Source organism: Rhipicephalus sanguineus, chromosome 4 (assembly GCF_013339695.2).
Source record: "Rhipicephalus sanguineus isolate Rsan-2018 chromosome 4, BIME_Rsan_1.4, whole genome shotgun sequence".
Lineage (NCBI taxonomy): Eukaryota > Metazoa > Arthropoda > Arachnida > Ixodida > Ixodidae > Rhipicephalus > Rhipicephalus sanguineus.
This window is the reverse complement of record NC_051179.1, coordinates 134,840,457-134,850,483: the sequence shown is the minus strand read 5'-3', so window position 1 is coordinate 134,850,483 and position 10,027 is coordinate 134,840,457. Positions and strand designations below refer to the sequence as shown.

The window sequence follows — 10,027 nt, the reverse complement described above, 5'->3', positions numbered from 1 at the left end:
ACTCAGCAATCAAACCTATACGCAGCAAAACGAAACACTCACAGTATAATGATGGCGGAGAGCGCGGTTGTCGTTCGTTTCAAATATGAGTTGCAGTTCGAACATCGCGGCATTTCTGCGTGCGCCTTTGTACATTCTGCCGTAATCAATGGTGTTTGCATAAGTTAAGATAATCTATTCACACAGTCCTGCGACACGAAAACTTCGAGATCGGTTAAGCTTCGTCTTGAGTAGTGGACCGAGATAGCATAATGGGGCACTACTCATTTTCGTTCGCTTTCCACGCTCTTCTTCTCGTTGGGCACCTCAGCCGTGCGGTGAGGAGACGAACGCCTGTGAGCGAAACACTGGGAGGTTTTAAACTCCCCTATAATACCAACTGACTGTACAGTTATTCATCATAATTTATCATTCTGTTAAGCAGAGGAGTACCCACCAACCGTTCGTAACGCAATATGCGCCCCTACGCAACTGCACACGTTCTTGATGCTGTCACTCTAAGAAAAAGTCGAGTATTTGGGGAGTATTTCTGCCACGCAACAATAATCGTCATCCACTGCGCGTACGTTCCTGGCGTTATCACCGTGGTCCCGGCACTTCCCGGTCACGAACGGAGCGCGCGTTATCAGCATGACAGCATTCTTGATAGGAAAGTGACGAGAGCCGGGTTTTCGAGAAAGGAAACGCGAGAAAACCATATGGCGATTATTGATGCGTGGCAGAAATACTCCCCAAATACTCGATTTTTTCTTAGAGTGTATGGTTGGTAATGATGATTGCACGAGAACCACGTATGCCTGAGCGCTTTGTAAGCGGTGGGCCTTTAAATTCCCCACAAGTTGCGCAATTCACATGGTGTGACACATGGTCCAATTCAACGCTTCTGTCAAGCAATAATACACGAGTTAACACCACACCTCGCACTACAAAACGCCTGTATAGGGTTCTTTACCGAAGCACTGGTGTGCGAAACACTGGCTTTTTCGAAGCACTGCTGCGGCTCCGTCGTAGAACCCCTCACTTGCGCGCAGAAGGCCTGGTTTGGAATCATGCTCGAACCCCTGATTTTTATTTATTGCATCCGTAGCATTTTTTCGCTCACAACCTACGCCACCCACACCTACAGTGCTATTTCCGCGAAGCGGGCTCTTTAACGCTATCCCTTTAATGCTTTCAGGTTCAGCCCACGCCATGTTCTAATAAGTGTAAAAGTTTTACTGAGTGAACCTCGTTCGCAGTGAAGCGATTAACGAATACACATGTCCGTATGATATGAGGCATGCATGCTTGCCTAACGCAAAGTAAATGCCATAACGGATATGCCGTGACATTGGTTGCTTACAATTGAGGGCGCCCCATATGACTGTCATTTTAAATAGGCTCCCAGAATATACATGCATGACTTACACTCTCAATAATACGTCATGGCATTACGTACGTGGTGGCAGAGTGTTTATGCTAAGTGGCCGAAACGCAGCGTGCGGCTCAGCCCCGCACAGTGCTTCAACTAACATCGATTCCCACAGTACAACGCATCTCCTCAGTTGTTTTTTTTTCTCCGCAGCTACATTACCTAACTTTCCTTTTAAAAAATGTTAAGCTAGGCTTGTTAGAGACACAGATATATCTTCACAAGTAGCAGAAAGAAATGAGACAAACGCACCAGTTTCTTTTTTTGTGGGCTGTATTAGGAAGTTTTAGTCAGTTTTCATGCGCCACAAAATTTTATTCGGCTGAACAATGCATCAGCCTCCTCCCGTCGGCACCAAAACTGTTCCCGTAAACACACCTGCAGTTTGGTCCGCAATCGTCTAAAGGGTTTTCCGGATTGGAGCAGAGCTGAAAAGAGCAGCGAGTGTGTGGAAAATGTAGTTCTTATACAATCACTATCAAAGCTGAAACATACAGTTATAATCTTAGTATTAACATGAAAAGCAAATCTCAGATTATCAAACTGTGCTGTATCTCTGATAATATTCGAAATAATGTCCAGAAATTATATTCATATACAGTTCTAATTGTATTGGCCCTTGGCGGACGGTGTGCTTCCAAATGACCTTGATATTTCATTCACTTGTTCACAGAAGCACATTTTGTGTCAGAGCGCCTTATGTCTAGGCCTGTCTGTCTGCGGTGTTTCTGCATGTAAAAGGCGACCGAAATAGAAAGTTAAGACAGCTTCGCATGAGTGGTGACAAGCCTCAGTGGATTCCCGGCAGTGCGAGCAATTCACAGGCCGTTTCTAAAACCTGCACCACGATTTTCGTTAAGGTGCTTCAGTGCGAAGCAGGACGAAGGACACAAAGACGGCGAAGACAAGCGCTTACTGCCAGCTTAAGGTTCATTGTTTACTGCAGGAATTTTGTAGGAAGTGCAGAACACTAACCTAAGAACAGAATAAGGAAAGCGAAACGCTGCAAACGAACAGCAGCTCTCATCGTCTACCGTTCGCGCTGCCGTCTGTCAGTAATGCCGGCTCCATTGCGTCCTGCTGCCCGTTACACCACCTCAACAAACAAGAACAGAACAAAAGCGACTGCACTTTTGCGCCATCACACGGTGCAATGACGAACTTTTCGGGAAGCGGTTGGAACGGTGAAGAAGGTAGCAGTTAGAGTGTTACGGACTAAACTCTTTATTGTGCGAAATTGTGCCCAGAAGATCAAATAACACTCACTGCACAAATGAGTCAGCCAAACACGTCACTTTATGTACAGGCCTGTTTGACCATTCCAGCGTTACCACTGTGGAACAAAACAGACTCATGTGATCGCGTTATTCCTGTAATTTATCAGCTCTTTCTGTAAGTATCGCTTAAAGCTCCCGTGCATTCTCGCGTGACCTACGCTTAGTGGTATCAAGTGCAACACTGTTTGTAAGTGATGCTCGGTCACACGAAAATAGCCAAAGAGTTTGCCAGATAAAGCGTCTCGTCTTTACCAGTCTGACTGCCGTCGTAATGAACAGCAAATGTCGCGTACCATGTGGCATTATACTGCTCTCTATGGTGATAGTCGCATTCCGATGAATAGATAGATAGATAGATAGATAGATAGATAGATAGATAGATAGATAGATAGATAGATAGATAGATAGATAGATAGATAGATAGATAGATAGATAGATAGATAGATAGATAGATAGATAGATAGATAGATAGATAGATAGATAGATGCGCCGACCGGAGTTGATCATTTATGTGAAGAGCATTGACATCATGAGGCGAGGCATCGTGAGAGCTGATGAGGCTTCTCAAAACCTGGAGAGGTTTCGCAAGGCGCCGTAAGAACGCTTCCAAGAACGCTTCGCTTAACTAGACCATTCCTCTGTGATAACCGTCAAGAGACCCCAAAAACTGACATCCTGAATGCAGAAATTATGGTATGGCTTACCACAGAAGGATTGCAAACCGTTTGTTGGTGATAATGTAACTTGGCACTGGATACGTCAAATCTGCAGGAAAATGATTCGATAGCTTTTTCAACAAATATTCAAGTTTCTGGAACAACATATTTAGAGTCGCAAGTGCAGATCGTCGTTCTCGTTTTAGCGTCGAAAATTCAAGTTAAGCAATGACTGTTTCCTTTTATATCACCAACAATAGGGTCAGTGCTAACGCGACAGCGTTAAAGAACTGGTTTCGTGAAATTCCGGTGCCAGCGTCAGCGTCGTTGGTTGTGAGCGAAAATTTGAGGTAGTGCAATTAAAGAAATAATAAAAGTCTTCGGTTCCAGTGGCCAGGACTTCTGCATGGCAAGCAGGGGTTCTATTAAAGAGTCATGGCAGTGCTTGAAACTGTTTCGGGAAAATGAAACTTATAGAATCGTCATGTAGAGGGAGGAGTGTCCTTAGCGCGTGTAATATGGTGTGGCGGAAATGTAGAATCGCAGCAAGCGTCTAAATACGTGAATTGCGCAATCAGTGATTGGCTTAAAGGCCCATCAGTTACAAAGAGCACAGGAATAATGAATTGTTATTATCGGCAACAGCATAAAAAAAGGGTGCAGCTGCGCAACTGCGCGTGCTGCCGTACGGACGCGTATCCTAGCGGACCCTTTTCTCCCAAATGTGGCGCTTTTTATTTCCTATTTATAACACTGAAATAAACTGGGAAACCTAAGTATAGGCCACTGACAGCAATATATTGCAGTCCGAAAATATTACAGAACTTTCCGCGAGACTCACACGCGTGATATGTGAGAAAATGTTCTTTATTCGCAGACAAAGTTGTAAATGTTACAACAGGCGAACTAAGATATCTTTGTACAAGAAGCCTCCCTGTCTCCCGACGCATCGTACGCAGGACGGGTGACCAGAACGAAAATTCATTCGGTGAATCGGTGTCCTTCAGCATCCCTTAAAGGGGCCCTCACCAGGTGACCTAGCGAATTTTAGTTAGACATTGCAAGTTGTTGCGAGCCCAATAAAGAGCATTATGCCACAAGAATTTTTCTAATCGGTCCGTTAGAAGCTGAGAAAAACAATAATTTGTAGCGGCGCGAAACCATAATGCGAGGAGGCGAGCTGCAAACCCTTGCCGCTCGCCCCGCGTAGCCTTCGCAAGCCAAATCCCTTCCCTGCCCTCTTCGCCACGCGAGCGGAAGGATCACATAACGCATACGCATGATCACGTCATGCGCACAAAATGTCACGAGCGCATGACGCGCCCGAACCATCCCGAGCCCCCGAGACGCGAGCGGTGTTGTGGCGGCGTTCTTTGCGCTTCATCTCTGCAAGTTATGCCGAATGCGCCCTCGCCGATCACTTGGCTTTCAACCTATTACTGAGCGCGAAAACTGCGACATTTGTACGGACGCGAGAGTAGCGGTGTGCCGCATGAACATCTAGTTAGACGCGGGAGGATAAATGAGCCTAATGAGCGCTGGAACGCGGTAGAATATTAATTTCGTTGTAAAGGGTGGCGTCTGCACGATGCGCAAAGCGCGAGAACACGAACGCGTGCGAAACGGAGGTAGATTAGTCTCGAATCTCGCTGCGATTCGCAGTAAAAATTAAAAAAGAAAACGCACACATTCCGTTTGTGTGTTTTATTATTGCTCTCAAGTTTTATTCATCCATTCAAGCAACAAATTACAAAAACTACGCGTCGTGTCAAATAATTATCGCAGTGTCACGTGCTACTGTTGGCGACGTCAGAACACAGTCGTCTACGTAGAGGAGCGACGTCACAGCACTACCATCTACGTAGGGCCATTTTCTCATGTACGTCATCCCCTCATTCTCTGGGCGCGCGGCCGCGAGAAGAAGGGAAACCAGCGTTCAGCTTGAAATTTGACCCATTTACGCGGTGCGTAGCGTTGCAAATTTTGGCAGACATAATCGTGAACGCCTAGTGCATGCATTGCGGTCGTCGGCTCAAAATTGTCAAACCTGGTGAGGGGCCCTTTAAACCTTCTCTTGCTAAGGCAGTTTCCACCCTTCCACAGGTGACTCTAACACAGGCACTGACTTGTCAGTGGCAAAAACGGCATAGTCAAGCTACGAACCGCCCCGCACGTGTATCTCTGGAGAGCACGCGTAAAAGTAGAAAGCATGCTTAATTCAAAAAAATGTTTCCACGAAAGCACATTGAGCTTCTTCGCCGAATTTCGTAGCTTCTTTTAAATTGCTGGGTAACTGTGCGCTCAAAAGAAGCTAATTTGCAGTCATGCTGGTCAATAAAACGAAAGATGCTGAGCATGAGAAAATAAAGGTTAGCTACTGATACGCTCACTGAAATAAGCATTAAGTCACTTTAAACAAAAGAATTATTCTTTCCGAACACTACTGTAGTTAATTTCGTCATCATAGTTTAATTACTGAAACAGGAAATTAAGCTCAATGTGTCATGCTCGAATTTCGCGCCGGAGCTTCACCACGTCGGCGTCTGTGTGACGTCACCAATTTCAGCCTTTTGGCGTATTTTGGTCACACTGGTTCAATGAAAATTTCTGAAACTTGCCATCTCAAGACTTTATATCCGTAGAACACAAGGTAAATGCTTTTTAACGACAAACGATTACGTAGGGCCTAGCAGACGCCGACAAAATCTACGACTACACGAGGACCTAGCGCGGGAAATTCGTGGCGGCTTCGCCGCCTCTATCTTCTTTTTGCACGTTTTCTTGCTCACCAAGCATCTTCTACAGCTAAAAGAGGTGCTTTCTCTATTGTGAAACCGTAATTTACTAACACGAGAGAAATCGCTGTCTTATTTAGTGTCATTTTAACTAAAGGTATATGTTTTTACGCCAGTATACTTACTGATAGATAAGCGTGAGGGTGACAGCAAGAAAGCTAAAGGCGGCAGTCTTAATCGAAAGCATCTCGAAGAAAGATGGCTGAAAACTTTTCTTCCTGCCGACGGAGCTGTTCTAATCAACCGCATTTTTATAGAACCGCAGTGACGTCACACTAACTCCTTTCCTTTCCTTGAAGAATCTGCCTGCTGCTATGAGAACAATGTATGCTGATGCCATTATTGGCTTCCCAGAAGATTCATCAGTGCTTCCCCTTTGATAAATATTGTCTACGAAAAGAGAAACAGGTGTTATTTTTGAAAATGAATTGCCCTCGTTGCTCACAGAAATTGACGCTGCTGCTGCTGAATTTTCGTGGAATTGACGCTTCTTGTAACTGATGAGCTCCATGACAAGTAAGTTTGTATAAGGTCAGGTTTTATTGCTGAACCCTCTGGTATCATATCGCCGTGATTGTGAGAGGTGTACGCAAGTCTTTCTCTGACGCTTATGACACGTTTCCAAAATAAAAATGAACATTTTGCGTTTATATTCCCCTTCTAGCGAGGTTGCCTGCAAGGGGGCGCCTGCGTTACGCATTTCTGCTGTAGTCCTTTTTAAAATTCCTGTTCTCAGCCCACACTGGCGTATCACAGGCGTCACTTAATCATGGCTTGCCTGTAGTTTTTCTTTGAAGGCGAAAGCCTCAGATGCGTGATCAAACTCGAAAATTAACCGTCGGCGACAACACGAGTGATGCAAAAATCATCATCGCGTGGTGACGTCACAGTATGACACCATGGTATGACGTCATCATGACGTTGCAAGGGGACGTCATCACATCGTAGCTTGGCCAAAGGTGGGCCGATCACGGAGACAGTGCAAAACCAGGTGACGTGCCTCTGATCCTGGAGGCAGTGCAAAACCACGTTAGGTGCAGAAAGCTTTCGGTAGGTGGCGGGGCAGTATGAATACATCGACTGAGAAGAAAAAGAACATGGTTTTTGCCTTCGGGTCGCCTTAGGGAAATGCATAAGCGACCCTGTCAGTCATCTCATGGGTTCAAACCCTGTAGTGGCGGTCATATTTCGATGGAGAAGAAATGCGAAAGCCCCGTGTACTTAACTATGGGTGCCCTTTCCAGAACTTCAGGTGGTCTTGAGCAAGTTTCTTCAAGCGAGAAACAGACGAGAACGAAGGACCGAGAATCAATTAGACATTAATAAATTATTGAGACATGAAGACAGTGATACATCATTGCGGATTTTATTATCAGGGTCAGGCAGGAACATGAGCATGTGCGACGTTTTGGCAGCGATTAATTGCCCGGCCGTCGAATGACATATCTCCCATTGTTTGTTGAAGTGCGTGGCATATTCTTGTATTGCTTTATCGAGGAGCGCTATGGGCTTTCTCAACTTACGGTTATGGCCCTGACCTTTAACTTCATTTGGAAGCGACTGGTTAGCTTCCCACGTGTGGAGAAATCTGCTGTCGCATTCCTCCAAGTTATATTCACGTTGTGCCACCTTTGTGGCAACTTTGACGCTATCGCTCACTTACTTAGTTCGCTTTTCTATATCTGTGATGGATTGTTGCTGTGTCGCCTCTCGTGATCCACGAAGTAGTTGCCAGTCTCTTAATGTCATTTGTGTTTCTTTGGGTTTATTCGGCTGTTCTCTGGCGTGTAACTGATATGCTGCCGCCTCTTCTTAAATTTTCTAGTGTGTTGCGCCACGTCGAATTTTCAATCTTCGCGGTAAAGGTGAGGTCTCTGGTCGTGTCCCTGTTTAGCGTCGTGCCTACTCAGTTTTGAGTGCCGAGTTCTGTGATATCTGTTAGGCCTAATATCAGGCAAAGGTCAAATATATTAGGCAGCAAAGGCGCAATTAGGTCAATAACAACTTGAACCGGCAAAATCTGCCAGTCGTCCGCATCCAAGGACATACTATCTGCGAGAATTCAAAATGTGGTAGCGACTTACATGTTATCAACAGCAGAACGAAAAACACTGTCAGGGTTACTCGATGAAACGAATTATAACGCCACTAAACTACCACCGGACTGGGAGCGAACAAGGAAAAATTTGTTGGAAGGCTCAGCCAGGGATATACCAGACATCAGCCCTGTTAAAAGCCATTTTATCAGGTATTTCATTTGTACCTGCTGGCTGGAAAAAAGTACATAACTGCTTCCAGAGAACATCGGTGAGACCATTGCTACGTTGGAAAATGCATAATACTGCGTCTGAGGCGTTCTACTGTCCTTATTTAGGTTACTTCGATACGCTTCAGATTGCGCTAGTTTTAACAAAGTTTTATAAAGTTTGTGCCTAACGTTTATGCGGTAAAGAAATGAAGAGCTAATCCAGGGCCTCCTAATTTTCCTGCGTCGTGGCATTTTTTCCCTCGCGAAGTGCTCCAAATATAACGTTTTAAAATGATCCATAAATACTTCATACGCAGTGTCTGGTTCAGTTGAGCGGTATACATCATCCCATAACGCATTTAATATCCGACCGCGAGACGTTTCAAGATTATTATCATTTATTGATGGACAAAATTGATCGCACTTAACAGCATGTTATGTCAGTCGTTTCAACGCGCATAACACCATCCCCATGTGCTCCCTCATGTTACTGCAAACAACACCCAATTTCGTGAGGGACAGCTCGACGTTCCTTATAAATGTATCGAGAAGTGTCGCAGCCTGCTGCGTAACACGAGTCGGTTATTGATCACACGTGAGCATCCATTGTTCTTGCGAGTTGTTCCTTAGGTGTTTTCCTTTTTGTCTTCCGAAAGATGGCAGGAACGAGGGTAAGACGGAAGCTTGTAATGGAAAATTTCTAAACGGGGGTTGTGTCGGAGCCGACGTTGCGACAAGCGGACTTGCCTTCTTCATGGCATAAGCGCAGTAAACGCATTCCTTCATAATATTCACATGTTTCACCCTAATAATAAATTTACCATGCACCATTCGTCCAGTGACATTACCTTTATAAACACGACTGTATCTATTAAAACAGGAAAAGTAAAGACGACGCTGTACAGAAAACCAACAGATAGCCAACAATACCTAGATTGCACTATAGATAATCATCACCCGCGACACTACGAACAAGGGATATTTGTCGGACAGGCGATGCGTGTAAGACGGATCTGTAGCGACGACGTTGACTACGTTCATCACTTAAGGAACCTAAAGGAAACATTAGTTCATAGAAATCACGCGCACGACACTCTGAACTACGAAGCATGCAAATTAGATAGGAAATCAACGCTAGCTAGAAGAGGCTCCATAGCCTCTTGAGTCCCGGCTGTGGAGAATTGTCCAATATATTGGACATCTCGTTATTGTCTGCTCCAACCCTAGCATCCACTATTTGCCGTTGAAAAGTACTTTTTTTTGGTTTTCTGAACGTCTACTAGCGCCCTCTGTAAAGTGTGGGCAAAAATATTGCATTAGGAGAACTTGCCTTTGGCCTAGTTGGTGCTTACTGTTTGACATTTTGACCGCACAAAAAAGACGAGGACAGAGGGAGGTACGACGACACGGGCCGTGTCGTCGTACCTCCCTCTGTCTTCGTCTTTCTTGTGCGGTCAAAATGGCAAACAAAAATTATTGCAGCGGCGCGCCAGTAATGTGGTCCAAAATTGCTGCGTTCAGCAGTGGCGTCTTCTATGGCAGCACTCGTCAAAGTACGTGTATTAGTCAAATGCATTTTTCTTGCACTTCTGAAGTTTTTTTGTGCTTGCTTATCATTTTTAGGTACCTGAGGCACGTTC

At 45.0% G+C, this 10,027-nt stretch overlaps 1 long non-coding RNA gene across 1 annotated transcript; it reads right to left on the bottom strand.

Moving 5' to 3' along the window:
* Positions 1–1,666: 1,666 nt before the first annotated feature.
* Positions 1,667–6,365, bottom strand: LOC119389008 (uncharacterized). Its single transcript, XR_005182956.2, has 3 exons — positions 6,265–6,365; positions 3,393–3,453; positions 1,667–1,839 (listed from the first exon to the last, which is right to left on the bottom strand). It is a non-coding gene; the product is annotated as an uncharacterized LOC119389008 (long non-coding RNA).
* Positions 6,366–10,027: the final 3,662 nt, after the last annotated feature.